Genomic DNA, 11,905 nt, shown 5'->3' on the forward strand with positions numbered 1-11,905 from the left:
TCAAAGTTAAATCCCTATGTGTATATGCTCAAAGATTAGAATGTAAGTCCTTACTAAAGTTGAAGACCAAAGTGAGTTCTCTTAAAGATTATGCTCAGTTAGAATCAGAGGTGGAAGAAGAGATCACCCAGAACAGAAGAGATGGTCCAAATCAATCAGATGGGAATTCTCATGGAAAATTTATGATGGGTATATTTGGCAAAAGTCTCAGGTTTAGGCATTAGTAATAATACACACCATTTTTGCAGAGTAAAAATCATAGGTAAATCAGGTTCCAAATCATAGTACTCAACTACAGTCAGTGGGAGTCAGTTTTTAGACATAACCCACGTATTTTTTTTAAGACAGAGAGAGAGAATTTTTTAATATTTCTTTTTTTCAGATTTCAGTGACATAACATCTTTATTTTATTTTTATGTGGTGCTGAGGATCGAACCCAGCACCCCGAGCATGCCAGGTGAGTGGGCTACCGCTTGAGCCACATTCCCAGCCCCAACCCCACTATTTCACTAAGAACAGAGAAAAATTTTGCCAGGGGTAAAGCACATCATTGATGGTGGAAAAATAAGTGAAATGCCTTTACCTTAGAGCTACTTCTCTGACAAGATTTGATAAACACAACCTAGGACTGGCCTATGAAGAAGATCATATCTTTGTTTACTAATATTGGTATATATAATCCAGTTTGGCTGTTGATATCTCTCTTCCAAGAGTTCTCTCTGAAGTTAGCGAACTAATGAAGTAGCCATGGACTATTTTTCCAAATGACAATGGTTGTATGAAGTTTTAATTATTCTTTGAAACCTTTAATCCAGTTCTTGAAACTTGTACTAGCATATTTTAACTTCCACTGATATTTTCTGCTCTTTCTTCAGATTCAATTCTGGAATCTGATTCTCTAGAAGAGCTGTGACCTTCTGCAGGTAGTAGTGGCTTACTACTTGACTTGCATCATTGAATAGGTTACAGACTTGACCTATTCTGTCCTTGGGTTAGCATCAGGTAGGACCATTCTCTGAGTATTTTTGTTTGTTTGTTGTTTGGGGTACTAGGGATTGAAACCAGGGGTACATTACCACTGAGATACAGGCCCCAATTTTTTTTGAGATGAGGTGGTTTCATTAAATTGATTAGGGCCTCAATAAATTGCTGAGGGTGGCCTTCAACTTCTAATCCTCATGTTTTAGTCTCCCTGGACCTGGAGTTACAGGCAGACACCACCATGCCCAACCCTCCAAGTGTTTTAACAGTTTCATCTAGAGAACTTGTAATATTTCCTCTATAGTTTTGCTTTCAATTATTTTCATACTTTGTTCTCAAATTGAATTGAAAGTTTTATATTGTAAATTTTTGTCATGGCTCATTAGTATTTGCTTCTACCACTTCATACCCTCAATTTGAGTATTTTTGATGTGTTTCTCCAAAACCTGTCCTTACTCTTTGATTCCGTACATACAGTCAAGAATTATACAACAGAGTCCCTTCTTTTATTTTTTTAATTGTTATGCATGCTTTCAAGAAAAAAAAATAACAAATGTAGGATGGTAGAAAATTGAAGAACATTTAGCCTTTTTGGTGCTAAATGTATTTTTGATAAAAGTAATTTATTTAGATATATTATGAAGATTTGATTTCACATGATCTCAAACAGCATATTTCTACCAATATATTTATTTCCCTTTCAGATATTTTCATTCTAAAATTGTTACTCAATTCACATGAATTTTATAATTCATAAAATTATTACTCAATTCCCTCTACTGAGTACTAGTTTTAGGAATCAATATTAGCAAATAAAGTACTTCCTTCCAAGGAAATTCCACACTGACTTTTGAGACTTTACAGAAGCATGAAAATACTGCATTTTTCCAGTTCCCTGGTGGATTCCAACTCTGTATCCACAGGTGGATTTCTAGTCCTCATAGCCCCATATGAAATTAGATCCCCAATTGTGAATAAAGTAGAAATATGATCAGGATGAAAATCAGTGTGTGGAGATACTTGACACCCCAGAAATCCCAGAATAGAAGCACAGAAACCAGTATGGCAATAGTCTGGCCTGAAGTCTGAGCCCTAATTTTCTTAAACTCATTGATTAGTGATCAAAGAGGAACAACTAAAGAAATAATAGGTAAATCAATATGGAGTGTTGGTGTTGCAATAATCCAAAAGAAATCTGGAAATGAAAGTAACAGACAAATTTTAAAAATGTAGGGGAACAAGCAGAAAACAAAGAATAATGTGGGGGACCTAAAGTTAGATGCATTAGTAATTACTTTAAGTGAAAATTGTCCAAACACAGTGGCATGATAGCAGACACTGTCAAATTAGATAAAAAGAAAGAACAAACAATAATATGGTATAGAAAAACTCACTTCATATATAATGCAACAAGTAGACTATAAGAAAGGGGGGAATGGGCTATTAATACAATAATCAAAAAGTTGGAGTGTTATTAATAACAGACAAATTAGATTCTAGAACAAAGAAAATGACTAGGAATAAAAATATCTACTACATAATAATGAAAGGATCAGTTTACCAAGAAGACATAGCCATCTGAAGTGAATATATGCATATACATATAGCCACAGAATGCATTAAAACATTGACAGAAATAAATGCAGCAATATTATCATCCATAATTTTAGTTTAATATTTACCCATTCCTGTCTTGGAGATAGAACATTAGCAAGACAAGAAGTACTCAAACTACCATCACCTATTTGGACCTGACATCTATATAAGACTATACATGCTAAGGCAGAAAATTCCCTTCAAGTGTACAGGGAATATTCACCAAAGTAGACAATATCCTATATTGGAAAATAATCTGTGACTAATTTATAATAATTAAAATCATAGAATGTTCTCTAACCTTTATGGAAATAAATAACAAAATATCTATAGTTATTTGACAATTTAACACCACACTTCTATCAATACATGGACAATAAATGAAATCTCAAGAACTGAGAATATAACTCAGTGATAAAGTGCTCTTCAGTACAAAAAAAAGTCTGCAGGTAAACTAAAAATATTTTGAACTGCACAGAAACTGGCAAGGTGGCATTTTTTTTGTCAATTAAAAATTAAATTAAAAAATCCACAGAATAAACATATGCACACCTTTAAAAATATGCAATAATTAAGTACAGTCAATTGCACAAATTCCCAATGTGTCAATTTATACAAAGTATCAAATGAAATATGAAATAAAAAATATTATTGTGAAAAAACATTGTTCAGTGTTAAAAATATACCAAGGGTCCATACTTGTATAACCAGAGATAGAAAAATAAAACAGAGATAGAAGATAAATTGTGCACTAATATGGTGAGTCTCTGGTTTTGATCATATAAAACATTTTTTCATAATTTTTTTTGGTTTGGTGAGGAGTCAAGGTTTCAATATAGAACTAAACATTGTGGACAAGAAGACTCACGGAGTTGTATAACTAAACTGCTACATCTCCTTCTATGCTTTTGCCCCAGGCAGAACTTGTCTTCTCTAAATATGTGCTGAATGTGTTTATTACTAACTGGTTTTACAAATTGCAGAGTTACTAACATACCAATGTTTTTCCTTTTAATAGATTACTAAATCTTTTGTCTTCCTTGACCATTCTGAAGCCTTGATAGATTAACAAAATAAAATGTGAAAGAGATGTGATTGTTTAAGATAAAGTGTGAATATCAAGAGAGATTTCTTCCACAGTCGTTTCAGGCTCTGTTCTTAGGGACCTAAGATACTTCTTCTCCCTTGCCCTTAGAAACAGTCTATAGATGTGTTGTTGAAACTAAATTCCCTTCTATCTGGATAGTTACTAAATCACTTTGTGAGTTTACAGAATCACAACATGCCAAATTTGTAGGATAAAACTTGAATGCTAAGTTTAAGGAAAAATATCACTTTATCATGGCAGTAAACATAGACTTCATTTCCCAAATGTAGGAATAAACATAACATAGACATATATCTCAACAATTTTAGTTTTGAATATCCAAATGAATGATGATTATTAAAAACCTATTAATAATTCATAAATTTGAAGTATTTGTTGTCATTATACTATCACCATGCAACATCATATTTCTCATAGTCAGAAGAAAAATTCTGAGAAACATAAAAGTGTGGTCTTCTAGGGAGTTTAGAAAAAAAACACCTAAATATAGAACAACTTCTCTTGGCAGTGGCTTTAGTGTGTGTGAATCAGGGTATAAGACAGCTGCCAGTGTAGTGGTTTATCTGCTGCTGGATTTAGCTGGTGAATTATAATTGTAGTGAGCACACTTTTTCTAAGCATGCAGACCCAATTTTGACTTTACATTAAAATATTCTTTTAAATTTAGTACCAGCATTATTTTCATTATAGATTTTATAGTCAGGTGGTAAAAATATAACCTGCTTTGGAGTTTTATCCATGCTGTTTCCCATAGACTCATAGTATAGAGCTAAGGTATTCGGTTCTATGATTAAAGTTCAAAATTTCCACTGGTTGAAGAATGTTCTCATCTTTCCAAATAACAGTCTATGCTCATTGTAGGACACAAATTGAGGACACAAGTCCATTAATGCTCAGAAATTTTAAGCAAAATAACATGAGAATGACCATATTTATAGAATCCAGAATTGTGAATAATTTTTAATAAATTAATAAAAAAACATGTTATAGTTCTCAACAGTCCAGTTTTTTAAAAAAGTATTTCTGATTTTGGGAAACCCTGACAAAGGTTTAGAAATATAAATTAAATTGCTTGAGCGTCTCTACATGAACAATAGCTCACCACAATATAGCAGTATCTTGTTGTAATGATGAAGCATTTCAGTGACAGGCTGTTCTGTTAAAGTCACCTATAGGTAATGTTAAAAACCTACTAGTTACTAATTCATACATTTTAACTGTTTATTGAATGTGTTAGTTCATTAAATAATCAGATATTGTTTTACATTACTTCAATAGATTCTAATTATTTTATGGGATTAATAGTAACATTCCTAATAATTCTTTGGCGGATTCATTTTTTTAGGAAAACATTTGCTGAACAAGGCATAATTCTTGGCCCCAGGTATACAACATGGAACAAGGTAGACAATAGATTCCCTTCCCTTTCTTACCATATATGGTTAAAGAGAGAAGGAAATACTGGATCATGTAATTAGGAGATTTTCCTGAAATCAGCTAACTGTTTAGGAATGAAAAAGACTACATGAAGGAAAAATAATGTCATATAGATCCAAAAAGTGCTGGACCCATGGGTAGGGCCAGAAGAGGAAAAGTATGTTCTGGGAAACACGATAAGCTAAGTTTTCATAAAAAATTTCACTGACGATCCACCCATACCAGCCTGCCTGGGACCCAGGCTCACAGAAGGCCGAGGGCCATCCCTTCACCCACAGGCACCCTCAAGAGCACAGCCTCTGGCACAGGACTGCCCCTTCAGTGCAGCAGTCTACAGAGGGAGGTCAAGCTCAGCAGCTCAAGTCCACTCACACAAACCCGTCCAGGACTAAGGCTCACAGTAGGCCCAGGTCCATCCCCTCCACCAGCAAGGTAGACACGGAGCCCAGCCTCCAGCACAGGACCACCTCTTCCCACCAGCAAACTACAGCCAGAGCCCAGGCCTGGCCCAGATCTGCCCACACGGACTTGTGCAGGACCCAGGACCAGGGTAGGTCCAAGTTTACACCTCCTCCCCTACCTGGGAGCCTAAGCCTAACCCACTTCCATCTTGGGACACTGCAGTCATCGCCATAGCCTTCCCTACCCAGTAGCCCCTAACTTTTTGACAACAGACAGGGCCTAGAAGCAGCTGCATCTCAGAGCAGGCATCCCAAAGAGATTGTGAGGCCCACCCTTTCAGCCCCATAAGACATTGCTTCCATCTTAGGGCCCCTCTACTATCATCTCGAGTTACCTTGGCGATTGCTGCCACCAACTTTAGATGCAGTAGCATACATTGAGGGACTCCAGCAGGGTGTTTAAGCCCAACATCAGAGTGAGGTACAGGTACTACAAAAATATAGAGCGAAACTGTAATATCTTAAATCCATGCTGCAAGAAAGGAAGACACATCGACAACATGAAAAAACAAAGGAAGGAAACTGCCCCAAACAAACCAGGACACTACAATAATAGAACCAATAGACAGCAAGGTTGATGAAATGTCAGAGAAGGAGTGCAGAAGGTTCATAATTAAAGTGATCTAAAGGAGCAAATACAGGCAAAAATTGATCACTGCAACAAAGAGATAAGGCAGCTAATACAGGTAGCAAAAGATTACTTCAAGAAAGAGAGAGAGACTCGGGGGGAAAAAAGTCAGAAATTCTTGAAATGAAGGATAAAATAACTTTTCCCTGGACAAGTCTACACCACCACCCCCCAAAAAAGAAAAGGTTAATTGAAGAAGAATATTCTAGTTGAGTATGTCTTCCAGCAATTTCTGGAGCATGGGCTGTGAGAGAGGTGCTGAATAACTAGAAGTAGTGTATTAATGTGTATCAATACTATATGAGAGAGAGAAAGGGCAAGCATGTTGAGCCTTTAGGTATTTACTAATTTATCACCAGTGAACATAATTCTAACTTAAGGGTGAAAAGCGTCATGCTGGGAAGCATCAATTATGGAAGATACAATAGAAAACAACAAAGTAAAAGAAAAGAAATTAGATCTCTTAGGCATCAATTTGCATTAGGTGAATCAGAGCTTCTATAGATTTTGAGCTGGGAACTTTGAAAAATAAAAGACTTGGAAAAGAAGGAAAAAAAGACTGTTTTGTAAAAGACCATATAGGGTAGTTGTTGAGCTTTTTGATTAACTTATTATTATCTTCTTTCCTTAATAATTTAAACAAAGAACTAATGAGAACTAATAAAAAGACATATCAAAATAACACTTGAAATATGACAATGTTGTTCATGTAATTTATAATATAAAGTAACCACAGAGCATTGGAATGTATTTTGCATCTTGGTGTAGAATAGGAAATCAGAATATTACACTTTGCTTAAAGTTTTCCCATACTTTATTTATACAGTTTCTCTGATTCTTTTTCTTCTTTCTGATTAAGGAATAAAAGGCTAAATATTAAATATTTCTGTTCCTTTTTAAATATTTTAAACCAAATTTATCACTGATTTATTTAATGTGAAGTTTTTGCCAAAGATAGTATGAACAACTTTGTCTTTACTCTGCCATTTTTGGGTTGACTAGAAGAAACTGTTGAAATCAAAATGATTGGGATATATTTTTATTGTAGGAAACAAGACTGCTTAAATTTTCTTAACATATTCATTGCTTTTTAAAAAAAAACCCTCTGGAAACAACATTCAAAACATAGTGATCTCAAAGTAATTCACTTTTCAATCATTTTCTTCTCATGCCCAAGTCTTTTAGTCATATTTGTTATTTTCAGTATTATAACAGATTGGCACTCTTGAATAATTTCAAGAGTACAGCATATGTACAATGGCCTCGCCCATACATTTTCTTGAATCTCAGCTCTATAGTCTGAGTCATTTTTCATTCTGGATGACAAAATACAGAGAAACAGAAAGTAATTATGAAGTGTTGGTATGATTTGATAGTAAGGAGTCAAAGAATCCAAGCACAAAAAGAGCTCTTTGACTCTTCATAGGCCAGCTTCCTACCACTGTTCAGGCCAATTCCTAAACAACTACAGGAGACATAGTGTGGAGCTATAACAAGACGTGCATGTTCTCACAACTTTTGGGAATGTGAAGTCATAATACATATTCTAAATTCTTTTAGAATTCTATCACTGAAGATTACTCCAATCTTGTGGCAGCATCCTTGCATAACATTAAATATATTTTGACAGCTAAACTTTATCTGTTAACTATTTGAACCCTTATTGCTTGACATATAATAAGTATATAATAATTATTTTATTTATGGTAACAGGATGCCTCCGTGTAAATAACAACTGATGATCTCAGATATGTGAGGACTATGAAGGAGTAACCCCTGCTTCTTTCTGTGGCTTAAAGATTAAATTAAATAGTTATCCAAGTAACAGATTTTTCTTTGAATTAAAAAGGAACAATAGATCCTCATTGCATTAATTGCTTCATGAATTACTTCAGATTCTTGTTTTGTTTTCACTCTAATGACTATGTTTAAAGGATAAGAAACAAACTAAGAAAAACAAGGATGCTAGGAAACACAGGCTGGGGCTGCCTGCCTTTGGCCACTGATCATTTAAAATGACACCTTTTGTGACTTTTTCTCCTGCATCATTTGGTTGCTGAGCTACATTACAAAGGAAAGAGTCCAACAATGAGTTAGTGAAACAATAGGGCATGAAAATGGTAAAAGTTATGCAGTTTAGTCTTACCTTTTGGGGGACAGATTAGGACATAAAATACTAAAACCTAATTCCTGTGACAGCGCTTGTATAAATAAAAGAAAATATTGCATCATAAATCCAGACCACTGCCACTGACTAGAGCAGAAAGGATGGTTGACAATTTAAGTTGGTTTAGTTACAAGGTTAAGAATGTAATCTTGTGACAAACAGTTTTATAATCAGGATTAAGCTTCAGTGCCCTTCAAATAAGGAGATTTGTGATAGAAAATTATACAGGCACTTTCTCAAGTAACCTTAATGTCTACAGTATTTATTTCTTTTAACAATTTGGCTGGAGAGGGGTTTAAAAGAATCTCTGAGATACAATGGATACATTTGAAAACTTACAATTTCTCATTTGCCAGAGGCTAGCATTTAAAAATATAAAGACAAAAATAATTTTTCCTGATTAAGTTTATATTTTTAGTCTTGGAACTTAACATTTTGAGAAATTATGTATCAATTTCTGCAGACTTAAGTGGGTTTATCCTAATAGTTAAGTCAGGATCGCCTAAATTAATTTGCTGCCATGTATTTTTATATATCACCATTTTTTTAACCTCACAACTGAAGAGATTCCAAGTCAAAATATATCTTGTTCTCATATAGATTATCAACATAGACTCTAATTAGTTCTCTTGTCTTATATGTTTTCATTTTTTCCTAGAATCAGAGAGTTAGGTAAAACAAACTATATTTAAAAAATAAACCAGTAACCCCAAAATACTAATGAAGGACATAGTTAGATTGTTGGATTCATTTTGTTTTCATTTTAATGAACATGTTTAAAGGATAAAAAACCAACTATGGAAACGAAGATATTGATTGCTAGATATTGCCAGTTGATGTGTTTGAAATTCCTTAACTAGTTTAGTAACGTAACACCAATAAGATTATATTATATGTATTTTCTTTTTCAGACTGTGTTTTTCAAAAATGATCACACCAATATTCTGCTTCCATTTCAAATGAAATATCAAAAGAATTCAGATTTCCAGGTATCCTCAATTTCAAAAAAATGTCTCTGACAATTTACTTCAGTCACATGTTCTATGGCCACCTGGTTGGACTTCTATCATCTAAAACAGACCCATTTATGAACTACTTTGTGCAAATATCCACAACAGTTTTATTTTTCCTGTTTTGTACTCATTTCCCACTCCTTTATCTCTTTTTTAAAAATTTTAAAGTAACAGTTTTCTACCCACTTTCCTTTGTGTCAGTCTTCCATTTTTATTTACTTCATGACCTTTGAATTCTATGACCTATCAACTCAATGACTCTCTTATAAATATTCTCAGTTGTCTAGCTCCATTATCTTTCCAGTCTAGAAAACCTCCAACACCATTTCAACTTAACTGCCAACATTCTCCAAGCCTCTATTTAATTGTTGAGTGATGCACAAATATCCCACTTTTAAGTAACAACATACTCAAATATTGTGACTTTATTTGGCCCCTCAATAATGCCAAATAATCTCTTTTGTTATGATTATTATTCTTAATCTGCTGTCTCCTGGCCCATGGACAATCTCTTAAAATTTTTTCACTTGTGAAGTCTGTCTTATCAGTTTAACTTTATTATCAGGCAATGACTTGACTTTGTAGCTTTAGAGAGGAAAAATAAAAGTTAATTTATAAGAGAAGTCTCAAATTCCTGCCAAAGAGCCTTCAAATTTACCTGAATCCCCAAATATCTGCATTACTATATATACTGTTACAATGGGAGACAAGGCCCTTTCCTTTTTTCTAAAGCTTCTCCTTCAAACTTGTTCTGATTTATCCACATTTATCTCATCATTGCTAATTCTTCATTCCCCTTTACATAATACTCTTCTTATTTCTTTTAACTATCTTCAATTCACATTATGACATCTTCAAATCTCCCTGATTTCTATCATTCTCAGTCCCTATTTTTTCTCTTTTGCTTCACAGCTAAAAGTCTTCAAAAAACATTCATTTCTACATACTCATATTTGTCTAATAAACTACAATTGGCTTTCCTATGGTCACTAAGAACCCTAAAGATGTTTGCATCCTAACTCTTAGTCTTCACAATCATAAAAAAATATTACCTAAATGACAATATGGAAATTTCTTATGTAATTTTAGTAACAGATCTTGAAATGGAGGTATTAGCCTATGTTATACAGGAGGCTTAATGAAATCACAAGGCTGAGTCAGAGGAAGAAAAAGGAAGAGATCAGAGTGGTGTGGTCATGAGCCTCTAGAAGCTAAAAAAAAGGAAGAATTCTGGTTGCTTCCAGAAGGAGCACAGCAGTGCCCACATGTTAGGTTTAGCTCCATAAAGCCTTTTTCAGACATCTATAATGTAAGATTGAAAAATAATATTTTTTCATGGTTTAAGCCACTAAACCTGTGGTAATGTATAATAACAGCAATAGGAAACTAATACTACTTCCTGGCTGGTAAAGGCAATAGTTGAAAACTTTTAATTTCACCATATTTCACACTCCTTCCTTCCTGAAACACCATCTCCCATTACCTTTTAGTCCATTGTGTTAAGAATTTTTCTGTTTTGTTTAGGATGAGCTTTTTTAGTTTCCTTTGATTACTCTTCTTCCTCTTCCTGTTTCAGACATTTCAGATTCTTTGGCTGTATCTTTTCAATTTTAGACCACTTGTTTTGTCTCTAAAGAAGATGTCATCATAATCAATTTCCATTACTTTATTTACCATTCTTTAATTTCAAGATGCATACCTTAAAATTGTACTTTTATTTATTCCCAGATTTACATAAAAAATTCAAAGTTGAAGTGAAATATATTTCATGTAATGGAATACAAAATGTTTCTTGATATGTTTTAGATATATATTCTAATATTTAAGGAACAACTATTTGTTGAATTTTGGTAAACTATAAAAGAAGCATATCCATAATAATTTTAAAACATTATGAAAATTATTCTGTATTTTCCAACTACACAGCTCCATGGGGTTAGATTCTTATTAGACATTCTTTATTTTTTAAGAGAGAGAGAGAATTTTAATATTTATTTTTTAGTTTTCGGTGGACACAACATCTTTGTTTGGGTGGTGCTGAGGATTGAACCAGGCCACACACATGCCAGGTGAATGCGCTACTGCTTGAGCCACATCCCCACAGCCTTAGACATTCTTATTACACATTCCTCATGTACCTTTTAGGTTACGGCTATTCTTACTACTTAAAGTTACCAAAATATGCCAAGGTTTCCCCTGCCTTTGAGCTTTTTTATCCAGTTCATCCTTCTTCAACTCCCCTTCTTCGCTGTCTAGATTAAACAATTCAGTATTGAGTGAAGCAGCACATCCATCTGAAATGTTATCCAACCCTTTAATTTCATGTCGGCCTGAATTGATGCCTTTTTAAGAAATCCATTAAAATCTTCTAAATTTCTCTTTTATCACTGAATATTCCTTTTTTTTAGAGAGAGAGAGAGAGAGAGAATTTCAATATTTATTTTTCGGTTTTTCGGTGGACACACATCTTTGTATGTGGTGCTGAGGATCGAACCCGGGCCCCACGCATGCCAG

The 11,905-nt window shown here is 34.0% G+C and overlaps 1 long non-coding RNA gene across 1 annotated transcript; it reads left to right on the forward strand.

Moving 5' to 3' along the window:
• Positions 1-390: 390 nt before the first annotated feature.
• Positions 391-9,515, forward strand: LOC308640007. The gene is made up of 3 exons (XR_014020153.1): positions 391-457; positions 876-1,002; positions 9,290-9,515. It is a non-coding gene; the product is annotated as an uncharacterized lncRNA (long non-coding RNA).
• Positions 9,516-11,905: the final 2,390 nt, after the last annotated feature.

This window comes from Spermophilus citellus (genome assembly GCF_964194105.1).
Source record: "Spermophilus citellus genome assembly, contig: SCAFFOLD_191, whole genome shotgun sequence".
NCBI lineage: Eukaryota > Metazoa > Chordata > Mammalia > Rodentia > Sciuridae > Spermophilus > Spermophilus citellus.